We start from the raw sequence: 12,151 nt of genomic DNA on the forward strand, positions 1-12,151 counted from the left end.
TCATAGGTCACGTGCTACGCGCGCCATCTTGGAAAAACCGAAAAATTTGCACCTCTATATCTCCGAAAGTGCCGCATAGAAAAAATTGAGACATGGCTCATTGTAAAGAACTCTCCATGGGGAATAAAATATGTTAATGATGATGTCATAGGTGCCTCCATTATGACGTCATAATTCGACAAGTACAAAACTTCATCCGATCAAGATGAAATTTGTTGAGCGTCATCTAGGGATAAATTGGTAGAGAAAAAAATAAGGATGACGTCATCGGTCACGTGGTTCGGTCGCCATATTTTTTTAATACAAAAGCCTTAAAAACCACTGAAAACACATCCTGGCAAGGATCTGCAATCTCTCATTGCTCTTTCTTGTTGGATATGCTCCTGTCGATGGCATAGGCAGTTCCACGGAGGACGTGAAGATGCCTCCTTTCACATTTCCCTTGCCTTCGGCATTTAGCTGACTCTGGCATCTGGCCCTGCTTGGTCGGATTTCTGCTATCAGCAGCTTTAGTACTCATAGCTGGTCGGGGTCATGTGCAAAAACAGTCCGTTGCCGTGTTACACATCACCATGACCGTCAGTCATTTCAGGGCGCACTGAAAGAGAAAGATGATGCAATGCTCAAACCCCTTCACAATGTTTGCCTCACCGACATCCCAATCCCTATAAAGCTTATCAAACACTGATACTGGGCAGAAATTCCTGACATTATACTTGGGGGAATAGGGGACAATATACCATCTGGATAATATCAGGGTGCAACCTCTAAATAGGTGTGACGCACCGTGCTCACGTGCATTTATGAAAGTTTACTTAAACAATAGCCTTGGAAAGTCTTTTCAAAGTCTACAAACTTTAAAACAGCAAGGTCAGGTTAGGTCAGGTCAGGTCAGGCAGCAAGCTGTAGAGCGAAAGGGTCGTGAAGTGCAAACTTTTACTGACAATTAAGAGGTCGTTTTGGCAATTTCATAAACCTCTCTTTTATAGGATTACTAGTAGGATTGCAGTTATTACTATGCACTCGCAAAGCACAAAGCAGGTTAGGCGATCGGTTTCATACGTGTGTGTCTGCACTTTTAGCTCACCTGAACGAAGTTCTCGGGCCGTGAGGGGTCTACTGGAGAGTTGCCCCCCAAAATAAGTATTTGCTTTTTTTCTCAGAATCTACACAAGCAATTCTGATGAATCTTGACCACAACCTTAATCACCCGTGTTGTCCCAAAGTTTGTTCACAGCATTAAATAAAAATCGGCCCGTTAAGGGTCTACTGGGGGGTTGCCCCCCAAAATAGGTATTTGCTCTTTTCTCTGAAACTACATACACAATTTCAATAAAACTTCACCAAAACCTTCATCACCCGTGATGTAACAATGTTTGTTCAGGGCACTAGAAAAATTTGGATCTGAGGAGGTATACAGGATGGGAGGGGGGGAGGGGGGGGGGGAAGAGTTGCCCCCCAAGAGGTATTTTTTTGTTTGTTTAAAATCTTATGATTATGTTATTATGATTCTACATGCTGCCCTGTCTTCTAGCAACCATTGAAGTTGGTTTACAATACTTTTAGTCAAGCAGTATACTGTTTATTCTTCCAGGTGTGTGCCAGGGGTGTTGCCCCTATGTTTAAAATTCATTTTCTCGGCAACTGTTAGTCCGATGGACATGAAATTTTGACCATAGGAGAGCCAACTCCTGTATAATATTTCAATGATAATTATGACGTCATAAGTCACATGGTACTAGCGCCATCTTGGAAAAACCGAAAAGGTTGCACCCTCTCTATCTCCGGAACCGCTCCATAGGAAAAAATTGAAACATGCCTCATTGAAAAGAACTCCGCATGGGGAATAAGTATTGTTAAAGAGGACGTCATTAGTACCTTCATTATGACGTCATAATTCGACAGCAACGATTAGTTGGATCAGTTTTAAATTTCTTGAGCGTAATATACACAATTATATTATAGAATAAAATTTTATGACGTCATCGCTCACGTGATGCGGCAGCCATATTGGATCAAAGAAAAAATCTTTGAAAAATGGCTCGCACCAAGTTGACTGCGCAGGGTAAGTATTCTATGAATACCGTCTTGTTAATTTTATTATTTATTTCCCAACAGCTATCAAAACTCCAGTAATACCTTACCTCCAGTAATAATACAGTAATAACTAGAACGCCACTCAGTGGAGCGCATACTCCCGCCGTGGGTCAAGTTGGAATAGTACGATTTCACAAAAGTTTGAGGGAGTAGTTCAGTGACAACACAAGACAACACAAGACAAAACACAAGACAGACACTGCAGATACATATTTAGAATATATAGAAGATAATGTTAAAAAAAAAACAAGGCAATTTCACTTACATTTTCGGATTCAGCGTTCAATTCTATATAAGTGAGTGTATTTTGAGGCATGTGTGACTTCAAATAAAATTGTAAGACAGAAAAAACGTTCGTTTCATTCCTTAGGGATACAACATGTAAAACTGGCCCAAACGTGAAAACAAAACTCGCTCATTTTAAGTCGTGCAAGCTAATGCGACCACTCATTCTTCTGGGAAGAATCACGTGCACATGCTTGTCACACTTATAACTCACCTAAGTCTTTATAAGTTCATCAAATACTGACACCGCGATTGACATTCGCTGAGGTAAATGTTGATCTCTTCTGAGGTAAAAAAAAAAAAAAAGGACGCAGTTTTAAAGCATTATACGTATCAAACGATACATTTTATGAAACGGGGAGACCGAATACACACTTTGGTGGTTTTAAAATGACAGAATATGTGTTTATTAGAAAAAAGAAAAGAAAAAGAACATTGAAGACGACGCTGCTATCAAAATACACCGCTCTAACGCATAACCACGAGTTTAAACTACATTTACAACAAATCTGAAAACTATTTTCATATCGCAATGTTAAATATAGAATATATAGAAGATAATGTTAAAAAAAAATGAGCCCCATCTTCCAATGGTAAAAATAATCCTTAAAAAAATTCCTGGATCCGGAATAATATCCTGAGCTTCACCAAAAGCTAATCAATTCTTCCTTATCCCAAGGGCAATCATCCCACCAACTTTCATCCAAATCCGTTCAGAACTTTTCCAGATATCTTGTTCACGCACACACACACACACACACACACACACACACACACACACACACACACACACACACACACACACACACACACACAATCGAATGCATTAGTCCCTGGCGGGAGTAATCTATCTATAATTCCAGTAATCTCTGTCTGTACGTTTGTTTGTCTGTGACCGCTGTTTCTCGACAACCACGGGTCCGATATACTTTTAACTTGCCAGGTATATTGCTGGGGACCCGAGGATGTGCCTTTTCAAGGTTTCATATTAATCGGACAATTACTTACCGAGCTATGTCCAAAAAACGATTCAACCAATCAGAGAGCAGCCGTTCGCCGTTCGCTTTGGCGTTGCGAATGGACCAAACCATTGCATGTAAATAGAGGGGGGGGTTCTGTGGTCGTTGCGAATGGACCAAACCATTCATGTAAATAGAGGGGGGGGGGTTCTGTGGTCGTTACTGCCACGTGATTTCAAAGTTTTTTTTTGTTGTTGTTGTTTGCACGCATGTTTTTTTGCACCCACGTACGGGCACGCCCTAGGATGTTTACACACACACACCCCTACACAAATTTTTTTTTTTTTTTTTTTTTTTGGGAAGGAACGGGCACCCACGTACGGGCACGTCCTAGCTTATATATAGTACGGGCATGCCCTAGTAATAAGTAATACCTCCAGTAATATACTATAGCTCATAAGTAGCTGTCATAAAACAATGTCATTCACATTGCTGATTGTAATATGATCCTCGGAGGTAGACCCAAATTGGCTAGCCGTCCATTCATCCGATAGAGGGGGATCAAACAAGGACTTTAATCCCATTAACACAAACGCAGGTGCGGCGCGAACACGCCATACCGTTCGTGACGTCGTGGCATGCACTCGTGGGGGTCGGGGGGAGGACGGAGACGAGCTGGAAGAGGTGAGTTTATGGCGTTATGACGAACGATGCGTAGTGCATTCATAAATGCAACAATAACCGGGACAATGAAAGGTTATAATGCGCGAAGGTGTGTTGCTAATATTTTGAGGGTGGAAACACCTGTGCGTAGCATGTGAGGATGGAACGAGAAAATAAATAAATAAACGTGAAAAAAATCCATAGTGTTAAATTAAACATTAGATGGTTAGAGGGAGCCGGAGAAACCCGACGCACGGGACCGGATCGAAGGGTTCGAGGCGATATTGATGAACAGGATACCTGGACAGCGACGGGGTTAACGAACGAATAAACGCACGAACGACAGCTGGCGGTTCTGTGATATAATTGTTAGACACCTTCCGACAATATGGTGCGGGCAATTGACACTGACACACACACACACACACACACACACACACACACACACACACACACACACACACACATACACACACACACACACACACACACACACACATATATATATATATATAAATAAATAAATACACACACATATATATATATATATATATATATATATATATATATATATATATATATATATATATATATATATATATATATATATATATATATATATATATATATATATATATATATATATACATACATACACACACACAAATATTATGGTGAGACTCACTGATAACATATTGACTATTGTACATAGACGGTGAGCAAGGCTTTCGGGTGTGTGTGGGGTGTGTAGGGTTGCTGATGGAATCAGCGCCTCCTACCTCGTTTCCCCACTCGCAGGTCACGGCGCCTCCATGGACCGTCTGGTCCGGTCGGGTCCTCCTCCCGGTGCTACACGCGCTTATTGTGCCGTTCCCGTCCCGACCCACGGACACCTCAATCCTCCTCCCTCGTCTCCCGCCTCCTACGCACGTCGTTGCCTTGACGCCGTGACGTCACGCAGCCACGACGCGGTGCCGTCGAGACTACGTCATTGCAACGTGTAAACATGCTTGAGGTATTAAATGAGGTTTTTTTTTTTACTGTGATTGACGTTTTCTGAGTCAATTGTGCTGTGAGGAACAGTCACGGTACTGGTACTTGCACCCAAAACACCATTCTTTATATTTAGGTGTGTCGGTTGCCCTTGGTAACCGAAGAAGGCCGTTCACCTGAAACACTCAAACCACCTGGAACCTGCGCAGTATGTTTGTTTGTAGACTTACCGGGCACATTCTGCTACCCAAACAGCAAGCACACACACCTGCACATCAAGCAATGATACCAGTGGTGTGTTCACTTACCAAAGGAACTATCTAGCGCTTGCCAAGCCAGCCGTTCCTCAGCAACGGTTTCCAACGGAGTGCTTAAGCTACTTGGCGAGCGCTCTACAAGCTGCTTGGTACCGGAACACACACCCAGGTGTGAAGGAACGAAATACCGTTCAAGCCCCTGAGGTACACAAACACCTGTTGACTCCCTCACTGACGCACTGCCCTCGAGTGGTCTAGTCTGGGAGACTGGGACTCCGCCTCGGGATCCACGGTGACGACCTTCATGACGTGTAGATTATAATCCCGCACTTGTGCCTGCGTCTCGCTGTTGGCGATTTAAAGGGTTCCGGGATTCCATTTTGTGCGATTGGTGGAATGCAGCGTTACCATGACGAAGACCAGGACGCTGTCGCTTCCACTGCATTTCCTGATACGTGGCTGCATGGTTTACCTGCCTTGACGACGGTGCCTCGTCAATTTTTTCCCTTCTCACTCCAGTAAAGCGGCTCAAGGTTTTCATGCAATTCGTTTTCATAGAGATTTACAAGACCAGAGCAACATCTGATTAAAGTGTTTACAAACAATGCAACATCTGATTAAAGTGTTTACAAACAATGCAACATCCGATTAAAGTGTTTACAAACAATGCAACATCTGATTAAAGTGTTTACAAACAATGCAACATCTGATTAAAGTGTTTACAAACAATGCAACATCTGATTAAAGTGTTTACAAACAATGCAACATCTGATTAAAGTGTTTACAAACAATGCAACATCCATCCATTCATTACCTCCGGCACCAAAGGTGGATGGAGGTTATGTTTTCACCCCTGTCTGTTTGTTTGACGTTTGTGAACAAAATATCTCAAAAAGTTGTGAACGGATTTGGACTAAATTTGGGAGAGAGGTAGCGCATGTGACAAGGACGAAATGATTCGATTTTGGTGAAGATCCGGATCCGGCTACTAGAATTTTAAAAGTGATGCTTAACCATTGGGAGAGAGGGCCAAAAACGATACATAGCGGGATATCTCAAAAAGTTATGGATGGATTTGGACGAAACTTTGTCGACAGGTTGGGTGTGTGACAAGGAAGAATCGATTCGATTTTGGTGAAGATCTGAATATGGATTCGGATATGAGAATTATTTAATTTTTTAATGATTCTTCATCATTGAGTGATCGTGCTAAAACCATCATATAGCAGGATATCTCAAAAGGTTATGGATAGGTTTGGATGAAACTTGGTGGACAGGTTGTGTGTGTGACAAGGACGAATCGATTCGATTTTGGTGAAGATCTGAATATGGATTCGGATATGAGAATTATTTAATTTTTTAAGTGATTCTTCACCATTGAGTGATATGGCCAACCAGGTGGAGGTATGCTCGCTACTGAGAGCCGTTCGAGTTCATAAATGTGCAGCACTTGGCTGCGGTAAGCATTGTTGCTGGGATGGGTGACTGTGCCACTGCTGCAGTGCCCCCTACAGGTTAGAGTTGGCATTTGTAATTAAATGACCACCACTAGTACAAAGGTTGGTGTTTCGGGATGGGCGAAGAGTTGCTCCCTCGAGTTGAAGGAAAAAATTAAGGAATATTCGTGTATGCAACCATCCGCAAATTAAGGGTGTCATTAAGGGCTGCATGTGTGAGAAGTGTTATGATTTATGGGAGCGAGACATGGGTAATGAACGTAGAGCAGCAACGAAGGTTGGAAAGGGTGGAAATGCGAATGGTTCGGTGGATGTGTGGAGTATCGTTGAGAGAGAGGAAGACAAATGATGAATTGCGAAAGATGATGGGAATAGAGCCTGTGATTGATGCTGTGAAGAGGAACAGGTTGAGATGGTTTGGTCATGTGTTGAGGAAGGATGAAAGTGACTGGTTGAGAAGAGTGATGGAAATGAATGTAGAAGGAAGCAGAGGACGGGGAAGACTGAAAAAGACTTGGCTAAAGATGGTGGAAGAAGAAATGCGGGCAAGGGGGTTAACAAGGAGAGATGCAGAAAATAGGGCAAAATGGAGAAGATTGTCATGGGGACCGCAAGGCTAACCCCCGCTCTAGCAGGGAAAATGGCCTTTAAAATGCATGTTGTATTAAGGGGAACCTTTAGGAAATATTTAAGTAAATCCTAAAATCTTTCCTGAACGATGCTTTATGCAACCTGGGCCTAAGTGACCAATGTTGAGGTGTTATTCTCAGATTACATCTTAGAACACAATCTGCAACTTGGAGCGGAACCTCACACAAGGCTCTTATACAGGAAAATGTTTACGGATAATGCAACCGTCAAGAAATGTGGATGGGCATTGAAATTCCCTATGAAGTTTTGAAAGAATGCGGAGGGCTAGTATGGTATCCATCATAGACCTGTTTGGGGTGAAACCACATTGCTGGGGCATCTACGTTGTAGCAGAAGGGGGGTGAATGTGGTTCAGAAGAACATGAGCAAATATCTTCCCAGGGACTGAGTGATTGGGCGATAGCTACTCTTAGTGCGGGGGTGTTGCTTTTGTAGATGGGGATTATTATGCCATTTTTCCACCCATGCCCAGAATTCCAGACATTTATAGAAAGACAGTGTAATACTTCACAAATCGGAGTCTCAGCACAATTGAGCAGTTCTGTGGTGACGTCTTCACACCCAGCCGGAGTTAAGGGCCTGCTCAAAATGCTCTTTCCAGCAGGTGAGAGTTTCCTCGTTGGTGTGGCAGGGTGTCCTGCTTGCCTTCATGATCGGAATGCTGCTTTTGTTTTTACTAGTACACCCGCAGACTCCGGGAGGGGCAGGAAGGGTCGTTCCTCTTTGGGGTATATAGATTATATTCGATCTATGGTCTGGTCTCAAGAACATTGGGTGTGTGTTCATTTACCAAGTTTCTTGTGAAGAGATCGCCAAGTGGTTTAAGCATTCAAGCAAGCACTCCATTCAAAACCGTTAAGGAACGGCTGGCTTGGCAAGCACTGGCTAGCTGCTTGGTAAAGGAGCACAATCCGATCTTCTCCCTTTCAGTTTCGGATGAAACAGCAGGAGCGAGTTTCAAAAGTTCGCTACGAAAAATGTCACGGTAGTGGCAGAAAGGGCCATGTTATTAACCCAACATTTGTGGGGTATATAGAGTACAGTAGATCTTCACTCAGTTCTGTAAGTAAACGTGACTTCATGGATGTCAGGATTCCTCCAAATTTCTTCATTTAGTGTTATAAAGAGCATTAGCGACTGTTTAAAAAGCAAATCATACGTGTTTGTGGTTTATAATATTTTTACTTCCTGTAGAAGCCGTTGCGCCCACGGAAACGCCATTATAACGATAAGCTATTTATACACGTTATCACTGCAGGAAAAACGCTTTGGGGAAGTGGGACATTATTAGTATTAATATTGTTTTGTAATAACATTAATAAAATGCGATTATCATTAATTTTGTTATTCAAAGCATCTTTAGAAAAACGCCACGATAAATCTTCTTTGGAAATACACCACGATAAAGCTAATTTAACACCGATATACATCTCAACGTGCAACCCCATTGATGGCAATGGTGGGGAAACTCGCTCGGCAGGGTGGGAGGGGGGAACCCCCATGGGGAGGGGGGGCAAATGAATGCGCTACAACCTTCATTGTGTAATCCTTCGTCATCCTGTCAAGTTTGGTTCAGATTGGATAAGTAAAAACAGAATGTATTTTATCAGACAGACAGACACAAATGGCGTATTTTAGTACGATTTGAATTTTGTCCAGTACACATGAACTGGATTGACCGAAAGGCAGGTCTGAGGTCCACCTTCCTCAGCTTTACTGGACAGGTGCCCATACCAAGAGTCAAGATCTTTCCTCGCCTTCGCCCGATAAACACCTCGAGGACACCTTCTTTCTGGGATGTTTCCTTGAAGTCATGCTTGCCTCTTCATATCAATAATGGCCGGGGTATCAGTCGACAATGAGGGCCATTTCTGTGGCCTACTAAATCCGACCTTGGAAGCTGTAGAGAGGATAGTGTCATGATAACAAGAGGTGAAGACTCCTCAACGTCACCTGAGAGTTCGCCCAGAGCATCAAAACAGACAGCTCTGGGTCATGAACCATAGCTTCCACGTCTAAGCGTCGCTCAGGTCTTGCTTAACGATGATATACAGGTCCTGCAGATATCAGCTACAACTAGTCTGTGGTCAGTGTTTACAGGAGCTTCGGCACCTCTAAAAACCCCATATGATTTGAAAATTGAATGATCTCGAGATAAAATGTGATCCAGTTCTTTACGGGTGTAAGCATCATTGGAGATCCAGGTGAATATATGTACATCTCTCCTTCTGAACCAATAACCCATAACGGATAGGTTATTGGAGAAGCAGAGGGAGATCATACGAAGAGAGCTGTCATTCATACAGCCTGATACGCAGTTCCCAATAATACTTTCAAATCCTGTACGATCTGTGCCAGAGGATGCATTCAGGTCGCAGAGAATCAAACGTTGGTCATGTGGGGAGACTGATGCTACAGGAGACTCCAATTGCTCGTAGAACGTGCGTTTCTCTGAACTTGCAGAGGCCTTGGTAGGGGCGTATGCCACAATCAGAGAAAGGGTGCCATGTCAATGCTTTAGACAAGCCACAAGGAGCTGGCATGAAACAGGGTGTCATGACATTAATGAGCTGCTCATATCACTTGCCAGTAGAAGTGCTACTCCATAGATGTGCTGTGAGTCTTCTGAATGGATGAGGGTGTAGTTTATATTTATATATAAATATAAATCGAACTTGCAAACGTTTTTGTATTTGTGTTTGTTTGTATCATTTATTAACCAGCTTAGTATGGTCAACAAAAAAACCCTGAGGGACGAGCCCATAACAAGGGCGAAATCTGGATCGGTGGCTCTGCTTTCACTTGTGTGACCACAAAGGCATAAATCTCAGTCTTCAAATACCTGAGTGCCACATGGACATCATCCTAGGTTGGAAGTGATGTGTCGACATAATTTATGTGCATGACATTAATGTCATGCCACATCTAGAGTCAGCGTCCTCCTTTCATTTAACTTATTTATAATTAGACTTCCAGTGAGGTTCCCACTGGAGGCCTTTTGTTCTTGTAAGGATTATTATTATTCTCACACATTTTGTGGAGACGATTCCAAGAAAACCTTTATAGCTAGCTCTATGAAACTTTAACTCATTATCTATCGATAATTCCAGTAATCTCTGTGTGTGTGTATGCGACCGCTGTTTCTCGACAACTACCGGTCCGATATACTTGAAACTTGCCAGGTATATTGCTGGGGACCCGAGGATGTGCCTTTTCAAGGTTTTAAATTAATCGGACAATTACTTACCGAGCTATGTCCAAAAAACGATTCAACCAATCAGAGAGCAGCGAGCTATCGCGTGTGCCGAACGTGGCGAACACACTCTGCCTCGGACGGCACATTTGAGAGCGTATTCATTTATTTCACGTTGGCAAACTATGTTGCCGCTATGTTGGCGTTAAACTATGTTTTAAAACTAATTAAAACCATTTCATGTAAATAGAGGGGGGGGATTGTCACTGTACTCGCAAGCCGTTCGCCGTTCGCTTTGGCGTTGCGAATGGACCAAAACATTTCATGGACCAAACCATTTCATGTAAAGCGTTCGCCGTTCGCTTTGGCGTTGCGAATGGACCAAAACATTTCATGAACCAAACCATTTCATGTAAATAGAGGGGGGGGGGGATATAATTTTAGATATATATATAGTACGGGCATGCCCTAGTATATACCAATGTAGCTTAGTGCCTTGTCCCCCTTCCTCTTCATTAACGGTATGGACCTCAAACATCCGGGGCCTTCGTTCAAACTTAACTGATCTCTCCATACAGGTTGCTTCTGACAAAACAGATGTGATCTGCTTAACAGAAACTTTCCTCCTTCATGATGTCTCTGATTCCTTAGTATCTCTCCCGGGTTACTCCCTCCTCCGGTATGATAGACCTGAGCCTCGTCCTGGAGGTGGGGTTGCTATCTTTATCAAAAACTCTCTTTCTCACTCGCCCTTCACAGCCCTCTCTCCACCTCACCCCCAGGAATACCTCTGGCTACGGCTTCCCCTTCGCTCCCACCTCTTGTTCATATGTGTGTTGTACCGTCCACCAAACAGTGATGACTCCATCTACATCTCGCTGTCTGATAATATGGACCAACTTCTATCGACTCATCCCAACTCTCTCTTTCTCATATGTGGTGATTTCAATTGTCACCATGCCAGTTGGCTGGGTGTGGGTACCTCTCTCACCAGCCATGGCTCCTCAGCAAAGGACTTCTGCGACTCAATGGGACTGACACAATCTGTCAATTTCCTGACCCGGATCTCAGTCAACGGAGCATATTCTCTTCTGGACTTGGTTATGACTAACTTCCCTGAAAATGTCTGCTGCTCTTATTCTGCTCCAATCGGCTCATCTGATCATGTGCTTGTTAAAGAGAACATCTCTCTGACCATTCTCAGGGAGCCTCCTCAGCGTCGACGAGTCTGGCATTTCACTCAGGCCAACTGGCATGGTCTTCAAGCAGCCATCAATCATCTGGATTGGTCTCCCATCTCTACCACCTCTGACATCAACTCATCCTGGGAATTCTTCCAAAGTAAATTGCTCTCTCTCATGCACAGATTTACCCCATCTCGTCTTCAGTTGTCATACACTTCCTCCCGTCCATGGTACACGGAATATTGTGGTGAGGCTGTTGCCCAGAAACAACTTGCCTTCGTCTCCTGGAAAGCAAATCCAACGGAAGGAAATCTCATTTCCTTTCACAAAGTATTCAGTATACAAAAAAAAGAAAAGAAAAAAAAAAGCCCGAAACAAGTGTGTCCACCCTCAGGAGAGCCAGGAAACAATA

The 12,151-nt window shown here is 43.2% G+C and overlaps 1 protein-coding gene across 4 annotated transcripts in view; it reads right to left on the bottom strand.

Annotated features, from left to right (window-relative positions):
• SGSM3 (small G protein signaling modulator 3) overlaps nt 1-4,934 on the bottom strand; it is an 87,370-nt gene extending 82,436 nt beyond the window's left edge. For all 4 annotated transcript variants that reach the window (XM_068110425.2, XM_078774300.1, XM_068110424.2 and 1 more), the window contains exon 1: nt 4,784-4,934. The gene's annotated coding sequence lies outside the window, so the exon portion shown is untranslated. The remainder of the gene's footprint in view (nt 1-4,783) is intronic.
• Between the last annotated feature and the right edge of the window lie 7,217 nt (nt 4,935-12,151).

Source organism: Myxine glutinosa, chromosome 3, assembly GCF_964187855.1.
Source record: "Myxine glutinosa chromosome 3, kmMyxGlut1.1, whole genome shotgun sequence".
NCBI classification, from domain to species: Eukaryota; Metazoa; Chordata; class Myxini; order Myxiniformes; family Myxinidae; genus Myxine; species Myxine glutinosa.